Source organism: Myotis davidii, unplaced genomic scaffold (genome assembly GCF_000327345.1).
Source record: "Myotis davidii unplaced genomic scaffold, ASM32734v1 scaffold174, whole genome shotgun sequence".
In the NCBI taxonomy this organism is placed as follows: domain Eukaryota; kingdom Metazoa; phylum Chordata; class Mammalia; order Chiroptera; family Vespertilionidae; genus Myotis; species Myotis davidii.
This window is the reverse complement of record NW_006289087.1, coordinates 5,655,503-5,666,031: the sequence shown is the minus strand read 5'-3', so window position 1 is coordinate 5,666,031 and position 10,529 is coordinate 5,655,503. Positions and strand designations below refer to the sequence as shown.

The 10,529-nt window shown below is 42.7% G+C and overlaps 1 protein-coding gene across 9 annotated transcripts in view; it reads right to left on the bottom strand.

Moving 5' to 3' along the window:
- The window catches only part of ESRRG (estrogen related receptor gamma), a 458,818-nt gene that overhangs the window by 120,515 nt on the left and 327,774 nt on the right, over nucleotides 1-10,529 (bottom strand). The gene's annotated exons all lie outside the window — the stretch shown is intronic.

The following is a 10,529-nucleotide window of genomic DNA, read 5'->3' as shown; positions in this document are numbered from 1 at the left end:
ACCCTACTTTTGTAAAAAAAAAAAAAAGTCCACAGATTCCTAGGGCCTCCGAGATTAAATACACCACGTTAGACTGGCTAACGAAGCCCCCGCCGATGGGGCGCGCACGGGCTTTCCCAGGTTTATGGCCATTATCACCTCACGTGAACTTTCTGATGCAGCCACGGTGATTGATTCTCCTTGGCTGCGTCCTGCAGGCTTCCCTCTGAGAATGATCTATCTGTGCCCCTCTTTTCTTCTTAAAATTACTTCCAAGTCTCAATGTTCAACTCAAATCCCAGCCAAATCGCTCATGAAAATGGCTCAGCCCAGCCTAGCAGAAAATGATTTCTTGGTCCTCATATCTCTTTAGGTACCTGCGTCATAGCAAGGCATGCCATATTTTGTTACACCTTTTCCCGTGCATATTACCCATCTGAGGGTAAGGTCCTGGTGGCAAGGACCCTTTCTTGGGCAGCACAGAAATCCTATATGATAAAAGCGTAGTATGCAAATTGCCCCCTTGACTGGAAGGTCGTCCGGGAGTTCAACCAGGGAGCAGGGCCGGCCGGGGGAAGGGAGGGAGGCCCAGGTTGGCAGCCTACAGCCTCTAGGGACCCTAACAGTGCACAGATATCATGCACTGGGCCTCTAGTCTTCCATGAAAAGCTAGTACATAAGCAAAGGAATACTCTTAGAACAACTTAATATTTTCATGAAATCTCAAGGTCATTTTGATGAATAGCAATTACTGTGTTGTAATACAGCCATGTCCACAAGGTCAAGTGAGTGGGGTATCCTATTAGGAAGCAATTTTAAGGACACTAGGAAAAACATCCTCCAAATCAGAAAAAGTAGAAGAAAACTGAATTAATTATCAAAACCCTGGAAAGTAGCTTTGGCAAAGATGGAAACGCAGAGCAAAACAGGGAGATATTACCAAGAAATGAAAAACAATAAAATATAAAAACTTCTGGGGAGGAAAAGGTCAAAAGGAAAAGAATGTAAGAGGCTTTAAAGGAAATAAAAATGCATCTTGATATGAATATGATAAAAATAAAATGAAAATGTAGAATACAGAGAGAATTGGTTATTTAATTTCTATCTGATTATAATACTTTATTGTCAGAATTGCAGCCATATTGGAGAATATAGTTAGGAGTCATTCAACAATAGTAGCTAAATTTATGCTGAAGATTTTAAAATTTCTTTAAACAATGGAAACTTCAAATAGCCACAAGAGAGTTCAATGGTTGAATGTCAACCTATCAACCTGGAGGTCACAGTTCAATTTCCGGTCAGGGCACATACTCGGGTGGTTGGTTTGATCCTGAGTGTGGGGCATGCAGGAGGCAGAGGACCAATGATTCTCTCTCTCTCCTTCTCCCTTCCTCTCTGAGATCAATAAAAAAAATATATTAAAAAGAAAACAGAATTTCACTGTGAATAGATGAAAAAATACAGTGGGGTCCTGAGAGTTTTCCAAAACATATAGTTTCAGCATAAATGCCCAGAAATTGTTTAGGATGAGACCAGGTATCCTTCAGCCAAGTGTCATGTTTCAATAAACGTCTTCACATAGGTGGACGATAACCTTGATTTCACTAAGTCACACCTTGGTTTACATCTCGAGAAAAACAAAGCAGCATCATGCCAAAGAACTTACTTGCTGGAGGAAAACCTCTCTCATGTCCGAGCCCTCCCATTGAGTTGCCTGGTTCCTTCTTGTTGGCTATGACCACCCACCCACCCAAGTCTTTGATGCATCTGAGAGTCTACAGAGCTGCTGCCCTTGAAAAACCTTCCCTGGTGCATTTACTACTCAATAAAGAAAGCATTTATCCAAAAAATCAGTGCTGCCCCACACCCCTGGCTAACAACGTCCCCATCTATTTTGGCAATGGCTCAAAGACACGGCTCCCAGACGACCCACGATCTCCATGGGGCACCTGTTTTCTTCGGTTCATGCAAGTGAAAATGAGACAACAATATTTCCAAGGGAAACTGTGGGTGCCTGCAATGCTAACCCTGGACGGACGCTCAGGATGAGGCAGAAGTCACTGTTCACAGCCCCGGCTCCTCATTTCAGACACGGAGATGTCTTGCATTACTGCTTGCTCTGATGTGGGACACATTTGTCCGATGGCACCCGGGACCGAACTGGGCAGCTCCTGATGACAGGAGGGGAATTTTCCCAGTTTTGTCAGAAGCTGGGGAGAGTGAGCTGTGCTGAGAGGGAGCCAATCAAGCTGGAAGCTGTAGGGTTTTTTGTTTGTTTGTTTTTAATCTTCACCTGAGGATATTTTCCCACTGATTTTAGAGAGAGTAGAAGAGAGAAGGAAAGACAGAGAGAAACATCAGTGTGAGAGAAACACATAGATTGGTTACCTCCTGCATGTGCCCCGACCAGGGTTTGGGCCGGAAAGCTGCCTGCAACCAAGGTACCTGCCCTTGACCACGATCGAACCCAGGACTCTTCAGACCACAGGCCGATGCTCTATCCACTGAGCCAGAGTGGCTAGGCCTACAGCTGTGGGCTTTAAAGCCGGCTGATAAGAATGATGGAGCCAGGTATCACATACCTCCTGGCGACTTCTCAGAAAGTCCTGGGCCCTGCTTCCTCATTGCAGACTCTTTTGTACAATTAGTGTGCAGCCGTATAATTTCCTCACTTGCTGCCTAATAGAACCTCACAGCTAGCTGGCGGGGGGAATGACAGGGTGGATGCAAAACTCCTGCCTTGAGTCCCGATGGCTAATTTGTGTCTTCCTTTCAGTCACTTAATGGACTTTTACAGTTTGGCAGTGGAAGGGCTGAGGGATGTAAATTAGCCTGGCACCTCAAAATAAAAGTTTATGTCAAGTCTCCTCTCCGACTCCCATGGCTCACACATAGGCCTGCTATGGTTCCTGGGAGGTACCCCCTTGTTCCCAGGTGCAGACATCACAATTATAACACCCATTTGAAAGCATCTCCATATCTCCCCCACCTGTTTTAATTTTATTAACAGAACCAAGGGGGTGGCGATGACCCGCAGGGCATTCCAAGTGGGGATTACCCAATTGCTTTCCAAAAGTAAGTGACTTAAAAATAATGGGATTTCCTGAGTATACAATTACCGAGCATTGCAATAATCTGTAGTATTTTTGTTTTAAACGCCCAAATCAGAAAAAAAGAACAAAAGCCCCCTGTCTATGGTAGTGAAGGTTTTTCCACACAGAGATCACTTCCCCTTCTCTCCTTCTCTTTCTGGTTTTTAATGCTTTGTTTCTAGCTACTTTCTGCTCATACCACTAGTAATTAAAAACAAAAAACACATGAAGGGGGGTCAGAATGGCTGGGGAGAGATCAATGGGGGAAAATGGAGACTTGTGTAACACTTTAAACACTAAAGAATTTAAATTAAAATAATAATAAAGTAAAAACACATACATACAAAACAATACTATCTATAGCTGGGATTATAATATCCATGCAAGTTGAGTGCTATCTTTTTTGGGGGGGGGTGGGGGCATAATCTTCACCCAAGGATATTTTGCCATTGATTTTTAGAGAGAGTGGAAGAAATGGGGAGAGACGGAGGAAGAGAGAAACACTGATGTGAGAGAAACACATTGACTGGTTGCCTCCTACATGTATCCTGAGCAGGGCCAGGGATGGAACCTACAACCAAGGTACACCCGCTTGCCCGGAATCGAACCCAGGACCCTTCAGTCTGCAGACTGACACTCTATCCACTGAGCCAAACCAGCTAGGGCTACTCCAAATTATTAATTTAAAAAAAAACCTAAGCATAGTCAATTACACATAATAAAACTCAAAACAATCCACCAATGGTGTGTCATTTGGCAAAAAGCAACACAGATTTATAAGGTATTAAGCTTCAAGGAGATCTTACATTCCAGTTGGTTCCGCCCCTTGGTTTCGTGCAGGCCACATAGACAGATGGACGAATATGTACTGACTTACACCTGACCATCTTTACAAGATATGGTCTAGTTAATAGCAGGAAAGACTAAAACGCAAATACCCTGACATCCAGTCTAATACTCCTTAAAAGAACCCACTAAAACTTACTTATCAATACCTAGAATAAACATTAACAGTGCCAGGCATTCGTCTATGTACTTCACATTGTCGAACACCCATTCTGCAGATGAGAGAATTAAGGCACCAAGACAAGAGGTAACTCACCCAGCATCACATGGTTAGCAAGTGCCTGAGCCAGGACGGGAACCCAGTCACACGGGATGCACAGTCTGTGCTCTTGACTGATACTTGCCAGAGGGGAGGGGCCTTGGGGGTGGGGTGTAAAAGGTGAAGGGATTAGTAGTACAAATCTGTAGTTACAAAACAATCACGGGGATTGGTAAAGTACAGCCTAGAGACGATCATCAATAATACTGTAATAACTATGTATGGTGCCAGGTGGGTACTAGAAAGACCAAGGGGAACACTTTGCAAAGTACATGATTGTCGCCCTAGCCAGTTTGGCTCGGTGGATAGAGTGTCAGCCTGCTGACTGAAGGGTCCCAGGTTCGATTCCGGTCAAGGGCACATGCCCAGGTTGCAGGCTCAATACCAAGTAGGGGGCGTGCAGGAGGCAGCTGATCCATAATTCTCTCTCATCATTGATGTTTCCATCTCTCTCCCTCTCCCTTCCTCTCTGAAATCAATAAAAATATATTTTTTAAAAGTATATGATTGTCTAACCACTGTGCTGTGCACCTGAAACTAACACAAAATAATATGGAATGTCCGCTGTCGTTGAAAAAATAAAATTAAAAAATAAATACATAGTTCCGTGCTCTGAACTATGATGCAACACTGCCCGGCTGTAATCTTTTGAAAGTAATTGAGTGTTGCTTGGCACAGAGATAGAAAATGGAATTCCTATCTGCTGAGAGGGAGCTGTGTGGCTGCCGCCGTTGCTATTGCTGATGGTTGGAAAGGAAGTTGTGATGCCCGGAGAAGCAGGGTGAGGGTGGATCTTGGCATTGTCTTTGGCTGTTGTCAGACTTACGGAGCAGGGGCAGCTGTGGGAGAGGATAGGGTTGCTTTCAAGAGAATGGCATCTCTCAACACCTCCAAAAGAAATCCCTCAACTTATCTCGGCACCACCGTTGTTTGTGGCTGTAACTGCACAGAAACCAAACAGACCTGTCGTCAAAGCAACAGGTGTCAGGTTGTAAACAATATAATTTAAAGATCCCAAAATAATGCTATTGTTCATGATAGAAAAAATAATAATCCGCCACCAGGAAGGCAAGCTCTGAAATGCATTTCAAAGAGAATCGTGTGTATAATAAAAATACACTCGCTGCTGAAAATGATGGAGAATATCAAGATATCTTATCCAAGTTCCGCAAGAATGCAATGTGTTTAGCTTTGGCAGGGTGCTATCTTCTTGCAAAAGACACTGTGGTCCTGCAGTGCAGGATGTCCCTACGTGATGTGTACAGTCTCTTCATTTTTTAAAATGTTTTATTGATTTTTAGAGAAAGATGGAGGGAGAGGGAGAGAGAGATGGGAACATCAATGAGGGAGAAACATAGACTGGCTGTCTCCTGGACCACCCCTACTGGGGATTGAGCCTGCAACCCAGGCATGTGCCCTGACCAGGAATTGAACCAGAGACCTCTTGGTTCATGGGCTGAAGCTCAACCACTGAGCCACACCAGCAGGGCCTTCTTCATTTTTGAGTTCTTATAGTGTGGGGATCCTCTCACAGGAGTCTTTAAGAAAGCCCTCAAAGATGACCTGTCACAAGAAAGGTATCTGAGCCAACCCTACCCGCCCCCAAAATGTGTTGTGCTCAGTATTCAACATCAACTTTTCAATGTTCCTTTCCTGCTTACAGATTTTAAACAATCTGATATGAGTTTGCTTATATCTCTTTTAAGACATATGACTATAAAAAGGGGGATTGGGAGATTGTTAAAAAATACACCTGGTGAAAGAAAGAAATGTTAAGTCTCATGCAGCCGCTACCTTTGGATAGAAAACATTTCTACGTGTACATTTATTCCAAGGGCCATTTGGATATTTTAACATCATTCAAGGGACATACAAAATGACCAACTTACAACATCAGCCTGCTACATTTGGTCAAACATTTAACTAATGGCTTGGCAGGACCAGAGCAAATAATTTTGAGGGCCTTATATGGCCCACGGGCCAGACATTCCCCATCCTTGAAACTAACAACTGAAAATCCAGTGGTGAAATGAGGGTTAGTGGGTAACATCCAGGGAACTGAGACAGAAAACTGTGGTTTACTGAAGAGTTGAACTCTCAAACTTCATATGTAGGGGATTTCTGAAAATTGTTTATAAAAACATAAAATATTGTTAAGACTTACTTCTGCCCACCCCCTCTTTATAAACCTTTACTATCATTGAACTATAACTTTGGGAACATTCTTACAATTCACTATGTTGAAAAGCTGAAAATTTGACCATGGCCCTGACCGGTTTGGCTGAGTGGATAGAGCGTCGGCCTGCGGACTGAAGGGTCCGAGGTTCGATTCTGGTCAGGGGCATGTACCTTGGTTATGGGCACATCCCCAGTAGGGGGTGTGCAGGAGACAGCTGATCGATGTTTCTAACTCTCTATCCCTCTCCCTTCCTCTCTGTAAAAAAATCAATAAAATATATATTTTTAAAAAATTTGCCCATGGACTAAAAACCTCTCTAGAAAAATTAATTCTAAAATTATCTGATAGTTCAAAAGCTTTTAAAGTCTACGAGGCCAGGTAGGAGCACAGGCCTCATCACCTCATTATATTACTTGTAGATGTGAGACTTCAGGCACAGAGAAATAACCACTCAACATGCGTGGCACATTCTAAAAACTAACAGACCCATTACTGTGATGATAAATGAACAAATTCTTCATCTATTACAGGTACAACAAAGGCATTATATTAAACTCAAGAGAAGGAGAACAGGAGGAGGGAGAAGAGGGGAAGAAAAAAATAGGTACAATAAGCACTAGAGAGGATGCAGAGAAGTTGGACCCCTGTTGGTGAGGTGGGAAACGGTGCAGCCATTGCAAAAGGCAGTATGGTGGGTTCTTACAAACACTCATTTGTTCCAAGGAGTGGGTCTGCTAAGTTAAAACTAGGAAAAATAAAACTGCAAATGATACTATTTCCTGAGACATCCATTCACATATTGTACATTCTCAGCCAACAAAGAAAGTCTGTGCCCTGGCTAGTTGGGCTCAGTGGATAGAGCATCGGCCTGTGGACTGAAAGGTCCCAGGTTCGATTCTGGTCCAGGGCATGTATCATGGTTGCGGGCACATCCCCAGTAGGGAGTGTGCAGGAGGCAGCTGATCAATGTTTCTCTCTCATCGATGTTTCTAACTCTCTATCCCTCTCCCTTCCTCTCTGTAAAAAATCAATAAAATATATTTTAAAAAAAAGAAAATCTGCAACATTAAATTTTACTATTAAAATAAACACTGAAGATAGCTGTTAAAATAGAAGGCATAGAATAATAGTTCTCATTCATAATTTAGCAACATTAATGAATTTCAAAAAAACTAGACATAACTGGCATCCGATGCCAGGAAACACACACACACACACACACACACACGAAAATGTCAGACTTACAACAAAAGCAAGCTCTGAGTTAACGCAAATGAATTCTAGACAATATTTCTTTTGAAAATATTACCTCAATATTTAATTGAGTACTGCATCTGCTCTTATAAATCACTGAGACTCTTCAAGTCAACTGAGGCATTGCCATAGTATTTTGGATTTTCATTTTAGAACATGTTAGAGATTTAAAGCTCCCATGTACAAACCAGGCTAATTACTTCCTCTGAAAACGAAGTTAAATAGAAGTTAATGTATTATGTTTCCTTGGGAAGATCCTATGATGTAACAGACAATGTACCTATTTCCTCCTGTGCTGCACACATTCTATTCTAAGACCAAAATAGCTCTGAGGGCAAAGAAAAGGCAACGTCTAGGAATGAGGCTCCAGGAATACCCCCCGTTCAGGAAGGAGTCAGCAATTCAGGGTGGAAAGAAGTCAGGGACATCAAACCCACAGGCCATGCTCATAGCCTTTAGCATATGACTAGCAGACAAATGCCTAATCTTTTTTTTTTAAATATAGTTTTATTGATTTCAGAGAAGGAGGGAGAGAGGGAGAGAGGGAGAAGAAGAGGGAGAGAGAGAGAAACATCAATAATGTGAGAGAATCAATGATCAGCTGTCTCCTGCATACCCCGCACTGGGGATTGAGCTTGCAACCCAGCATGTCCCCTGACAGGGAATTGAACTGTGACCTCCTGGTTCATAGGTCCACGTTCAACGACTGAGCCACACTGGCCAGGCACTTTCCATATTCTTATATAGAAATAAAAACTTCTGGGAGGCTAGGGTTTTGTGTATTAAAAAATGAAATGTGTACTGACTTTTTTGGATATAAAGATATTTTTCTTCTTTTGCCTCCATAGCAAGGGTCCAATAGATTGAAAAAAAAAAAAAAGAATTTCCACTCATTTATGAATTGAGGCCAAAACTGGCATTAGAAGAAAAATCAGAATAAATTAATAACCCTAGGAAAATGACATTGAAATCATTGCCTTTATTGTAACCCTGTTGGATGATAGGTTAGAACTGTCAAAGTCTTCTAAAAAATGATTGGTCAACAGAAAAAACAAAGAAACAACAAAAAAAAACTCACCTTGATTTTTACTAGCTACGTGCTGACCTAATTCAATCGCTGTCCAATGATAACTTGAAAACAGCCAATAAATAAAATGCGGCTTTCTGGTTGACTTTCACTGAAATCTATAATTAATTGCCTTTCACAACCAGAATATCCCATCCAGCTTTGAAAAGAACAATTCTCATTACTTTTCTCAAGATGCGCTCTGGATATATGTTCTTTTGGCTCTCAGTGTAAGAAGTATTTTTTCCAGCTTTTAAAATGTATATGTGTTACATATTGTATAACCACCCTCAGAAATAAATTATCACAAGAAATGAAATCCTAAAGAGGAACTATGCCCTGTGACAAGGCCTTTGGGCGCACATGTCCCTTGGTCAAGTCAATGAGAGTCGAAAGCCGCTTACATAATGCCCTGGCCACAAGGACTGGGAGAGCGTGGGAAGACTTGGTCTTAAGGCGCGTTGCATAATCCTGTCTCATTCTCTGGAGCTTTTTAAAGGGGGAAGGAGAGAGGCAATGATACGTCAAAGATAGTTTGGCTGCAATCCTGCCCGAAGGCTTGACAATGGATTCTATGGCCATCCCAAAATCTGGATAAGAATCCATGGTAAGCCCTAGCCAGTTTGGCTCAGTGAATAGAACTTCGGACTGCGGACCAAAGGGTCCCGGGTTTGATTCCAGTCAAGGACATGTTCCTGGGTTGCAGGCTCCTCCCCGGCCGGGCCCCTCATCATGGCCCATGAAGAAGGCAACCCATCCATGTGTTTCTCTCACATCGATGTTTCTCTCTGTCTTTCCCTCTCTCTTCCACTCTCTCTAAAAATCAATGGAATATACCCTTGAGTGAGGATTTTAAAAAAAAAGAAAGAATCCACGATGATACGAGAGATTTGGTCCACCTTCAACATCTTTGGAGTTCAGATGCCATCACTGGCCACAGAAAGGAGGGGCTATTCCATCTTTCTGATAATTACTGCCCTGATTATTACATTAGACTTTCACAATTTAATCCCTTTATGTGCCTCACTGCCTCTCTGGGGCTAAGTAAGGACCGTGGTGGGTCGCCTGCCGAGGGAGCTAGCCGCGTGGCCTCACCCAGTGCGCCCAGCTGCCAGCTCCAAGCACAGCCAGGTGGGCAAGCCCAGAGCGCTAATCTGGACAGTGACATCTCTGTCTCCCGCTCAGAAGCCTTGCAAGTTGCTCTCTCCGATACAGAGCGGAGCTGAGCATACACATCAATGCCAAGATCAGCCTGGGCCCCGCTCGGCCAGGCTCCTGGTCGCGTTTCAGCATCTGAAGGAAGACTCGGGCACAGAATTCCCACTGCTCTATCCCAGGGATTGCTCAGTCACTGCTGCAGAGCTAATAATATTAAAGCCAGTTGATTTGTTTAAACAACTCTCGGGAAATTGTTTCAAGCACTTGTTCTATCTTTAGGAAATATACTGAGGACCAAAGAGTGTAACCCACCTCCCTCCCCCCAAAAATACCTGTCTTTCTCTCAAGGCATTTGTATGAGGAATTTAACCCCAACCCACCAGCCTTTGGAAAAAAACATTAAAATAAAATGTAGATAAAAAATAGAAGTCCAGCCAGCAAGCGGCCTGGCACACAGTAGGTTCTCAGAAAATACAGGATGTCCCAAAATAATGTATGCACACACTTTAAATAATTATAAAGGCAGTGTTAATTAAAATACATTTCATTTTCAAAATTGAGCTATCAGCTGTTAAAGTGTGTATGCATTTGGGGGGAACAGCCTGTATTTGTTGAGAAAGCGGGAATGTTTTTCATACTGAGAACTTCCTTCATGTGTCAGAATACACAGTATTTGTTGATTTATCTCAAATTATT